Raw genomic sequence first — 12,264 nt, 5'->3', positions numbered from 1 at the left:
TAATTTTTTATTAATTTCATTAATTAGTACTGAATTCATCCAATATACTACTGAAATGAGAACATTCACAAGTCTGCAAGCAATACAGTTTGGTATTTTTTAACTAGCAACTGAGAGGTAAATTTCATTGTATATATTACGGATACTCTACTAATTCCATGAACAAACTTGCAGAATTGAATCATCTCCACAGGAAAGCTATCACCAGTGCATCAGATATAGTTGAGAATTACCTTCTTTTGTGAAGAAACCTGCTACAGAAGTCCCTCCTGCAAAGCCTTTGTGAAAAGTTATGTAAAAAATGCAATTATGTAGGCCCTCTCCCTCCACCATGAGCTTCACCTTACTCATTTTAGAATATGCATCCTGCTATGGGTTTCAGCAAGGCTTGTGATTGTTTCTCTGCTCTGTGTATTTGTGTGCTCCCTATTAGATCTGTATCTGAATTTTGTTTCAAGTAATTTAAGGGTATTTAATTTTTCCCCCCAAATTAATATAACAAACTGCCAAAAAATGTCTTCAGAAAGGTCAAGATACAAGATTTAATCTTGTTTGAACTATTTTATGTCAAGGAAAATTTTCATTGTTTCTTGCCCTCCAAATTATATTCTTCAAAGAATTTCTAAGGATTTATCTGTGGATTATTAAAGTGGTATCAATCCTGCACAGAAAACTGAATTTAAAAAAGTATCTCTCAATCCCCATCTTTATTCTTGCTGAATGTGAATGCTCTCCACATGTCATTTTAGCTCAAGAAGTATTAAAAGAACCATTTTCTATCTTATGGTAGTAACTGTCAGTATTTGTTCTGAAGATAATGCTCTTCCATGTCTAAGAATGTGATTGTCATCCTTTCACACATAATGGGGTTACAAACAGGATCAGTAAATACATCAGTGCTGTAAATACATCAGTGCTGTTTTAATAAGAAGTCAGTCATGGGATGTACAGTATTTGCTTTCTATGCACTAAACACTGGTGTGCACAGCCCCTCATTGGTTCAGCCCAGAGCGTAAAGGGATTCACATTTTACATTGCACAACAAGCAGTTATGATAAAGACAGCTAAGAATGAAAAAAACCTGTTAGCCTGAGCTCACTCACGGTCAGTCAGATATGTAAGACAGCAAATGGGACAATGTTGAAGCTTTATGAGGAAATATCGTATTTACAAACTTGCAGGCTGTTTTGGGTTCCATCTGGGTGGCATTTGGCAGCATAACTCAGATCAGTCAGTACTTTGCCAATATATTGCCAAAACCTATTTACAGAGTAAAATGGTTATCATGAGTAATTATCAGCTTCTTAAACACTTGAAATGAGAGTTCCAGCCACCAATTTGAAGATCTTTCCATGTAATTAAAGACTTTTGCATATTCAGTCAGTGCAGGCTGTAATTAATATCCCAAATTAAGCAGTGTTTAGATATGTATTACATGCAAGTGAGCTAGCTGATAATCCGATTAGTTAAACAGTGGTTTTCCTCTGTGGTTTACAGATCCCTGAGGAGCAAGGATCTACTTCTAAAGAATTTGGAAAGGCCAGCTGTGGGAGCATCTCATATTACACCAAACCAATACAATTCCAAAGCAATTACTGCAATGAGCTTCCTGACTGTCCTCTCTGTGAGCTCTGCTGCCTTTCAGGTGCCAGAGCAGACAAGCAACTGGGGAGCTGTAAGGAAAGTCAGTTCAGCTCCCTTTCCCACCTGGCAAGAAAATTAACTTTCCAATGGAAACAACTTCTGTATGTGACTACAAAAACCAAACCAAAACAAAACCAAAAGCAAACAAATAAAACCCACAACAAACAACCCAACAAAAACAAACAACCCCCCAAAAAAACAACAAAAAACCCCAACCAACCAACCAAAAAAACCCCCCAAAACCAAAAACCAAAACAAAAAAAAAACCAAACCCAACCAACCAACCAACCAAAAAAAAAAAAAAAACAAAAAACAAAAAACAAAAAACAAAAACAAAAAAAAACCCGAAAACCCAAACCCACCCAAACAGTAGGAAATAGAGCTAGAGAAAAGTGGGATTTAGTTAGACTCTTAAGAAAAATCTGTGATTAAGGTGAAATTATACCCATGCTACTCCCAACAGGTATATATGTTCCCTAAAAAAGACTTTGCTCTGCTCTGTGGAAAATACTGAGATTCCTCAAGACAAAATAGCTACAAACTGCTTTATATCAAGCCTTCTCCTGTCTCAGGAGGTCTGTAGTAATAAAAAAAACCCAGGAAATTAAGAGAACTGGAATAACTAGTATGTTATTACTATAATAATTTGACTACAAAAATACTTTGTGAAAATGCAAAATGTGCCTTTGACTGCCACAAAAAATACATTTTGTCTCATCATCTCCTTGGAGGTGTACCTCTGCTTTGCAAGATTAGATGCTCAATTCTGAGCAACAATATCCTCCAAAGTAATCTAGCACTGCAAAAAACTGAAAACACATCGGAGATTCATCAGACTGCAAGAGCAATCATTCTGCCAAATAAGCCCTATCCCAGGTCAGCAAGCTGCACATATCACAGTGTACCCGGCAAAGAACACATGATGATATCATAGGCCTGGATACAACCTTTCCACTCTTCACAAAATTTATGGTAAGCAGTCAGAGAGGAAATATAGACCGAAAGACCAATGCACCAGCTCTAAGACTTTGCAAGGCCTGAGTTTAAGTGTTAGAAATCTGCACCCAGTGACACACTGGATAAAATGCAAAATTGTTATTTCATCATGACGCTTGTGAAAGCCTACTTGTCCTAACACAGAGCAAATTATGAAATGGGAGTCTTAAACATCACTGGAGTCTCAAACAACAATAGGAGTTTCAAATATCTGTTTGAAATTCAAACTCTTAAATCTCAGACATTTGTTCACATGCTTTGGAGAGATGGGTGGAAACATTCACCCACCTACATACAGAATTTTTGGAGATTATCCCTTTGGATAGCGTGCAGTTTCTCATTCAATAAGAGCTTTTCACTTCCAGAAAATTTCAGATTCTTGGGCCTCCTTTTGTACCCATAGGAAAACAACCTCGGTTTGGGTAGAAACTAAAAATCTTGTTTGCTGCTCAAGTGACCTCCAGGCTAGAATGAATTGTGGGTGTTTGAGCTGCATCCTGTTCTTCATATAGTCAAGGAATTTTGTAATGGAATTGGTCATCCTTTTCTTTGATTCCTCCTTTTTATGCTGAATTTGGGTCACTGTAGTGATACATAACAGAAAAGTTATGAATGACTGAATAAAAGACATGTTTGTTAATAACCTTGCCACAGATTCAAATTTGCACAGGGAGAAAGGTTCAAACATGGGAAAGTCAGTGTTACAGTACAAATGCACAGATGAGAAGGCCAGTGTCCCTCTCTTATCCTCCCACACATGAGAAATCTCTCTCTTTGTTCTCCATGCACTGACTGACCCCTCCACTTCTTGCTCTTTAACATGTTCCCTTGTCTCTGAAGTTTTCATTTGTTCTTTCATTTCAAACTATACTCTTCTTACACAATGTGGTAGTGTCATATCTCATGGGAGTCCTGGCATTTATGCACTTGAAAACACATGGTGCTTTAGTTGTCATTAACAGGAAGAATTTTTTGCACCATAACTTATTCTAGCTTCCAAACTGCCTTTCATTGACATTAGAGCTTCTTAAAGACCCTTATATCACCAAAGTAATGTAAAAAGTCTTTTCTATAAATAATTATTAGCTCTTCTGTTTCCTTGCTGTCTCTCCATCCAATTCTAAATGATATCTCTTGGAAACTCAGTTCCTAGAGAAGACTGGTCTATATCATCATTAAGCACAAGGAGTATAAATTACTTACATTAAAACAAAAGTTTACATTCTGAAAAACATCACAGACATGCTAGTATGTACTAAAAACACAGAATTACTTGTGTGGATAAGACCTTATATATTCCTGGAACTGATACCTTGCTGCTGCCATTCCTTGAGTGTCGTAGGTTTAATGCAACACAACAGAAATAGTTTTGCCTGTTTTCCATGAAATGGCACCTGAAGTGTGTTTAGACCAAGTGCTTCAACTTGATCATTACTATATCCATAAAAACTTATTTACTTATGAACAGAAGGTTTATATAGAGAACAACTATTGAATCCAATATTTCTGAGACAGTAAATATAACTATTTTTTGCTTTTGGCTACTCTGTGAGCTGTTATAATACAGATTACAGTTCCTTTTTTCTCTTAGATGTCTTCCCTCTGCCTTCCCCCTTTCCCCATATGTATTTTGAGCTGAGGCTGGTGAGCACTTCAGTGACATTGTGATGTCATAATGATGTAAACCCTTGTTTTCCTTGTTCTCTCCCATCCTTCTTGGGACGTATATTTATGATGCCTACAAAACCAAGTCAGCTGAGAATCATTCAAACAGCCTATGGCAATACTCCTGTCACTGCATTGCTATGCAGAAGATGACTTTTAAAGGCAGGAAAGTCAATATGAAAAATTGGTTATTACTGTAATGCTGGGCCTTGGCAGAAAGTCCTGACCAAAAGTTAGGAAAGTCCTAACCAAAATGGCATTCCCCATCACCTGGGAATTCTCCTAGCAGCAAAAGCAAAACACCTCAGTAATGCACAGCTTGTGCACTAAAGAGTCCAGAGACCTTCGGCCTCTATAAGCAACTTTTTATAGACACCTTTAGCTCTTATGCACCATAAATATTCAAAGACTACTGAATTTTTACTGAATTCATGCCTTGAAATGCAAGGTCAGGAAGTTTGATACCAAAGTATGACACTGTTTACTTACAGAAATTATCTGCTGATAATATTTTATCGCATACATTTAAAATTAATCACTTTAAAAAATTTAATTTCTACAAAACCCACTAAATGTTGAATTAGTTTGAGTTAATGGAGGAGAAAATAGCAGGTTTTTTCCATGGATTCCAGCTTTACATCACCTCCATTATCTAAATTTTCTAGATTAGTCTACATAGTCTTCTAGTAGGCAAATTCATACAGTCCCCAAGTACTGGAGTGAGATGAGCACTTCCTGGCTCCATAGCAAGAAGAGAGAAAAAGATAGTGGAGAATAGGATGGGAAACATACTTTGATGTTTCTACACATCTACACAGCAGCAGCTGTCTCAGGAAAATGGCACAAGGGATCTAGTAATAGAAATTCAAATTTAAAGAAAAAACCTAAAATCCAAACACACTGAGCATGAACTGTCAGCTATAAAAATTTGGCGAGTAATTTGGAATAAAAAAAAAAGATTGCTTCATTGTTTCCTAGAAACAGTTACTGGCTGTGTGCACAGGGTTTGTGTGTGACCTTGAAGATCAGCAGGCTTTGGGACTGCAAGGAACATGCCCAAGACCAGACTGTACAAATGTTACCCAGAACCTTAAGCACAGGAAGAGCTATAAAATAATCAGATGTATTGGAGAATTCCAGTCTTCTAAAGACCTGCTCAAAAATCCATCTAGGCGGTATTCAGATGAACTTATCTCAGAGCTCCTCCTCAACATCCTCAGAAGACAGGCAGGTTCAAATGAAACATGACTCAAGAAGAAATGCACTGCATTTAAATACGAAAAATCAATAGTTATTTCCCTCCTTCCAGTTTGTCAGACTGAAAGATTTTGTCTGCTCCCCTTGGAAAGGAGCCTGCAAATTCTCCAAAAAGAATGTTCTTGATAATAATCCATATTTAATGAAACTGTACAGTGGTTATATAACCAGTGCTGATTTCATAAAGAAGTTAATTTAGACTTCATAAAGTACATAGTGCTTGTGTTGGAAAAGCTTGAACATGTTTTACTAGGTCTGAACCAATAGTCTTATTGGCAAGAGATAAATGCTTCAGACAATTTGGTGCTAGTATTTCAAGTCTCTACAGAAAAAAGAAAAGCAAATGTATCAAGAGAAATACTGAACAAAATTAATCTTGAATGTAGTTCTACTTCTTCAGATAGTTCTGAACAGTAGATTAATTTACTATTTTAATCACTCAACTCCGTACATTTGTTTCAGACAGAAAATCAGCCAATATTGATCACTAGTAGACTCATTTTTTAAAAAGACAAACAGTAGTGGATAAGGAACCAAAACAAGCCTTTTACTGCATTTAATTCATGTTCTACAAAGGTGGGCTAAATCCTCATCAACCAAGGAGATTGCTAACCAGGAGAAAAATAGTAAAAGAGAACACCACTACAGAACCACAAATATTTCACAATATATTACATAAAAAAGTTATTTTTGGCTGTGAGCCAGCACTCCAGAGAGGATGTATGGAGGTTGCTTTGTTACTACGTCTTGGAAATGAATTTTTCTTGTTCCAGATGGCTGCTGTCTTGAAGAGCTGACTTTTAGATGCTCACTGCTCGGATGAATATCTGATAATAAAGCCAGAATTTATCATTTGTGGGGCTAGTTGTAAATAATGTAAATAAAGGTCACACTATGTGTAGTCAGGTGTGTGGGCAAATGAAATATGGCTATGTCTAGGGAAGACCTATATGAACACAGAATGGAGTGCTGAGATCAGCCTAGCATAATTTATACCAGTCAATAACTCTTCCATCTAAAAGTGTCTGGTTTATATTTTCAGCACATAAACACTGCCAGTTTAAAGTGCCTTAATTTAGTGAGACCCTAAGAGGTACAAACCTAAATCAGGTCTCACAGCATACTAAACCCAAACAAGTTAGAGATTCCAGTATGCGTTCTCCTTACCTGGCAAAACCATAGTTATGGTTTAACAGGGAGACAACAAAGCAGGATTTAACACGGATATGGACATGTGTGGCTTTTATCTGATTTCAGGATAATATGCAAAAAACAATCTGTTGTGATGAAACCATGCTGTAGTGGCATTAGGGAAGTGTCATAGCAGGCAGTGCTGCAGCACTTCATGTGCAGGCTGCAGAGAAGGCACTTCCTTATCTCTGGCATTTATCAGCATGGAAGTTACATAGATTACACGTACACAATGTAAGTCACACTTCCAGCGAATTAAAGCTCAGCAGAACAAGACAGAGGTGCTGCTGGCAGGTGGGAAGCATAAGCAGAACCAGTGAAGTTCCCTTTCATTGACAATATGCACTCACAATCAGCAAGTCAGCCTGCAAGTCCAATCTCCTGGAGGGGATTTTTTCAGAAGCTATACTCTCCCAAAGCCTCTCCCATCACCCCAGGGGTAGGGAAATTTGTGTTGTAGTTTACTGGCCACCTCCAGCTCTATAGCAATATATCTCAAGACTTTGCTAAGCCCCAGTGTATCATCTTGAAGCACAAAGACCAAGAGGGAATGATAAAAATATCAGCAGTGTTTAGATAGTGAGAAAGACTGAAGGACTTGACCACTATGTGTAATAGTTTCAGTGGGAGAAAATACCAAGAGGTAGTGAAGAGAGTAAAAGAAATCTGTACATTTCCTAAATGCAAAAGGGTGAGAACCAGCAATTTGGCTTTGAAGTTTTGCAGCTGGAATGCCAGGACATAGTCAGCATCTTTCAGAAGAGATCTTGTCTCTGTTGTAAGGCTTTGTACTATGCTTTCAGTTTTTATCCAAATGCAGACATTTGCCTGTAAATACATGGGTCACTAGATTGAACAGATATCTATGTAATGCCATGGTGATGTCATTTTTCATTTTAAATAAAAAAGACTGCGAAAAGTAATTTGGTTTTACCAAGAACAAGCAACAACATATAAAATGCTAATTTCTACACAGCTTTAATCCTATGGGCATATGTATCATTTTGACTAACTGTACGAATTTGCCATACTCAAAAGTGCCTCCCAAAAATACATTTAAAAACAGCTTCCAGGCAACACCTGAAAAACCACTATGCATTTGAACTCCATATGGAGCTGTGTCTTCTGGCGTCAGATCCTCCCTGTGAAGTAAGGGAGACTTTTTCAGACTGTTATTTTGCTTCTGGTTTGCTCATATGTACTGAAGTATGGGGACAAAAAGACTTTACGTATGTTTAATAGGAAAACATTCTGGATTCAGACTAGTGCCTTGTCAGTCACAGAATAACAAGTTGCCCCAGGGGTGCACTGGGGTATTGTTGCATTTTTAATTAACATCAAAATAATTTACAAATGTCCTGAGAAGACTTAGGATTAAAATTGTACTGAATTGGAAAAGCCACAAAAAAAGAAGCCTCAAAAGCATTGGAAAAATGCCCTGCAGTAAGTGACTTAAAGGGATCAAATTACTTAGTTTATCAGAAAGGAGTTACATAAGAACTAGGGGAGCCTTTAATTTAGCAGTGGAATCATAAGAATCAATGTCTCAAAGCTGAGACTAGGCAAATACAAAACAAGGCCCATTTTGATGTCTAAAATAGGATGTAAGCAAAATTTAAGTATGTAAGGCAAAGAAAAAAAATTAAAGAAGTTTCTGCATCTTCTTTAACATTTCCACACTAAGATTTCTGCTCAATCTAAAAGTTTTCCAGATGCCAATGGTGGCCCATCTGTGGCTGCTGGATTCTCCAGAAATGGAAATGTGGGATTTACCTGTAGGCCTAATCCATTGGCCCACTGTTGCTGAAAGGGAAAGTCTCACACATTTTCCAGATTAAAGTAGTCCTTTCCACCACTTCAATTTCTCAGACTTGTCTGCCAGACAATTTAATTAATTTATATACCAAGAAGTTATTTGGGGTGTCTCATCTCATCTCATCTCATCTCATCTCATCTCATCTCATCTCATCTCATCTCATCATCTCATCTCATCTCTCTCACGGATTAATGAGTTTATGGGTCTACAATCTGCCCAATAACTGGTGGGTTTGGCATAAAGTCAGTAATGGAAGCAAGTGGTCTTCTGCCTCCCACTGATATTCATCTGTTAGACCAAGTAACCTGTCTCCTGAACCCATTCTCACCTTAATTGTTTAAGACAGCTAATTGCATCCCTTGGCCAAGTAGAATTCACATTCATATCTTTTATCTCCTGCACAATCCTCATTACTACAAGGTTGCAGAAGGGAGAGGTAGGAGGATCCTCCTAATGCAGCTGGGCTGCTGTTCCAGGACCTCAGGAGCTGTGGGATGTAAGGAGCAGGCCTGAGGGTGTCTCATTGCCTGATGCCAGAAGCTTGCTTCTCTCACTTGAGATGGGCTGTGACTTACTTTGGATGCTTGAAGTATAAAACCACAACTAATCTTGAGGGTAGAGAAGGGAACCCCAAACCCCTTCCTGAGGTAAATGCTGCAGCTACTGGACTGCCAAGACATGCTCCTTCACGCTGGCATTCTTTCTGCCCCAGGTCTCAGGTACATGCAGAGGCTTTGGCATCAGGATTTCCTACTGGAAGGAAATTTCATGCCTGTAAAATGAAGGGACTGCATGCCTCAGCTTAGCACTGGTAACTGTGCAGTTGCACTGCCTATAGAGCTGCTCAGACATGTCTAAGCCAGCTGAAAATGTGCTCACACAGGTGCTGGTAAAGCCCTGCTGCCAGCATGGTGCTCAGGGCATGCTCGTTTGCCTTGCTGAGACACACTCTGCTGTGCTCATGAGGCACGCTCCTTGCACACAGTAGATGTTTCTTGCATTCCTCCAAGAGCCTTCTGTGCCAACCTTGCATTCCTCCAAGTAGCATTCTCTGCTGGGAGAATAGGGAGAGACACAGTGGAGGTGGGCTTGTTACACTAGTACATGGTGCTTCTTATTTCTCTGATTTCTCTACACCCACAAATACGGATGAAGTTGTGACTATTAAAGAAATTGAAATTGTGCTTCCAGTTTTTAGCAGTCCTTCTTTTTTCTACTTTTCTTGAAAAGCACTAGTACTGTGCACTTCACTGCCTAGCACTTACCCTCAAATGCTAGATTAACCAGGCACTGCATGCAAGAGTTACACATGACACAAACAAGGCAGTAGATGAAAAATGCCACCCAACAGGGCTCTGCAGCTTCTCTGGGTTTGGCTGGAGAGTTTCTCTATGCTACACGAGCAGGAAGAGTAGAAGCTTTGCTTGTCAGGATGGATCTGAAAAGGCTGTTTGGGCTCTATAAAGAATCACCACAGTCCTTGCTCCTGCTCTGCTACAGTGCTAACAGGATCAGAGGGCCCAAATCTGCAATCTTGGAATCTGGATTCTTGCTACATTATCCTGTTCTTTCTCTCCTGTCACCAGAGGTTATTTCCTGCTCTTACTCCTATAGAGCTGATCTCAGCTGTGACACATGATTCCCATTGTCACTTCCTCTTTTTACAATTTAATCCTATAAGCAGAAATGTTTTATATCAAATAGAATATTTTATTTTACATTGAAATAATTTTGAAAACTGAAGTGCACCACTTTTGCAGATATTCTTTTTGTGAGGAAAACAAAAATTTGGACCTGAGAATATTGGCAGGATCGATTTAGCTTTTTATTTTCGTATTTTCTATTAATCTTGTCTTCAATCTTTTGTTAAATCTGCTAACATGCACTGAAGGCTGTTTGTACAGAAGCCTTCTCCTTGAAAATCATGCCTATCTTAGGGTTTTTACTGGAGGGCAAGATAATAAAAACAAGACACAAAAATGCTGAGGGAGAATATTCTCAAAGTGGGAGGGAAGCATATTTCCTTGGCATTTTCCAAAATGTTCCAACATATGAGACTATTTATGACAAAGAAAACAAAAAAGCCAATCTTCCTTGTGAAGAATGCAGAATCATCCTTAATTAATTAAACTCCTACAGTGAGCTCATAAAAGTCAGGATGTTGAATTGCTGCATGTTAATAGAGACTGATTGTTTTTATTATTTTTTCCAGGGGAGTAAAGTAAGGTTTCTGAAATTCACAGCAGCAGCAAGTTACAAACATGCTGGGAAGAAATCATATCGAACATGAAGAAAGACACTCCCTCTGAACTCAGTGGATATGATAGACCTGTCAAAGCCTTGCTTTGCCAAGACACACAGCTATGAAGGAAGAAAGGGACACTGAGGGCTCAGAGCTGGGTCCTCATGCCTCCTCATGTGGCTATGATGGGAAGGGCTATTGTCCTGTCCCACACCACAAAGCCATGGCTGTTGATAGGATGATGCCCTGCAAGAATTGCCTGGGACATGGGTCTAGCCCATGACCAAGCAGAAGAACACTTCACCCAAAGCCAGTGGAAGCTTTCCTTAAAAGAGTGAGGGAGCAGGCAGCTTTACAGGGCAAACACATGCTCACCCAAACAAAACTCTGAGGAATTCAGTTTATGGTGATGCATGTGCTGGGATACCATAAGGCTTACCTTAGTAAGTCTGGCAGCCCTGAAAAACTCTCAGGTTCCTAAGGAGCAGAAAGACAATACTGAGGCACAAAGATTTCTTCAACCTTTTCAGCTGTAGGGAAGACATTTGCAATTTCAGCTGGCACATCTTCTAGTGGGGAACACAGCTGGAAGCTAGAGAGGCTCAGTTCTCAGGAAATAAGTAGAAGCAGTTTTAATTATACTTATTGCCTATTCCCTGAACCACAGGTCTATAGGAAGAAACTAGTCTTGGCAAAACCCCTGGAGGAGTACGTTAGGCCACCGTAAGAGATGTGTTTGAGGGAGCGTGCGTGAAACAAGTCCCATCCCTGCCCTGCCAGAACCAGCCCCACTGGCATATCGCCTCCTGTGCCCCTGCAGGGTGGAAGGCAGCAGGCTCACCACACCTCCCAGGATTGCTGCAGGACTCCCAGTGATTATGCTGTGAGGGAGGAAAGCCAAAGCCTGGCTCCTTCTTCCTCCTGTGCAGCTTAACAGCACTTGAATAAATGTAAGGGAAGTTACCCTTGTTCAACCAGTGTGGCAAGCACTTGTTCATGGAGCACACTGGTACCATCTGCAGGTGTCAGCATTGTGAGTGTCTCTGTGTCCATGAACAGTGTTTGCAGGGGTATGTAGTCAGGAGATGGTTCCCCATGTTCCCTCCCTCCCATCCCTGCTGCACAGAGCTGTAAGAGGGGCCAGTGGCTGTGCTTCTGTATTAGCCCTTCTGTAATGTCAAGATTCAATTATCAGAGTCGAAAGAGTTCCTGTAGAAATTATTTTTTTCTACTGCACTTAATAGGCTGAGTAAAAGAAGATTATTCAATTTAATTCACGCAGTTCACCAGAGCTGTTCCCAAATAGCTTTTTGGACAGTATAATTTTACCTGGAGTGTTTCATCAGTCCACTCCAATGTAAGGCCAAAGACACTTGTGCTAGCTCAGTGGCTGGACAGCCCTGGAGCAGAAATGAGCAGCCAGAAAGGCGGGAAGTGTCGGAACCCAGAGCAT

The 12,264-nt window shown here is 39.5% G+C and overlaps 1 protein-coding gene across 3 annotated transcripts in view; it reads right to left on the bottom strand.

Annotated features, from left to right (window-relative positions):
* Positions 1-12,264, bottom strand: part of SPATA13 (spermatogenesis associated 13) — a 172,158-nt gene that overhangs the window by 89,652 nt on the left and 70,242 nt on the right. The gene's annotated exons all lie outside the window — the stretch shown is intronic.

The sequence above is a fragment of the Passer domesticus genome, chromosome 2, assembly GCF_036417665.1.
Source record: "Passer domesticus isolate bPasDom1 chromosome 2, bPasDom1.hap1, whole genome shotgun sequence".
Classification (NCBI taxonomy): Eukaryota; Metazoa; Chordata; class Aves; order Passeriformes; family Passeridae; genus Passer; species Passer domesticus.
This window is presented reverse-complemented; position numbering and strand designations above follow the sequence as displayed.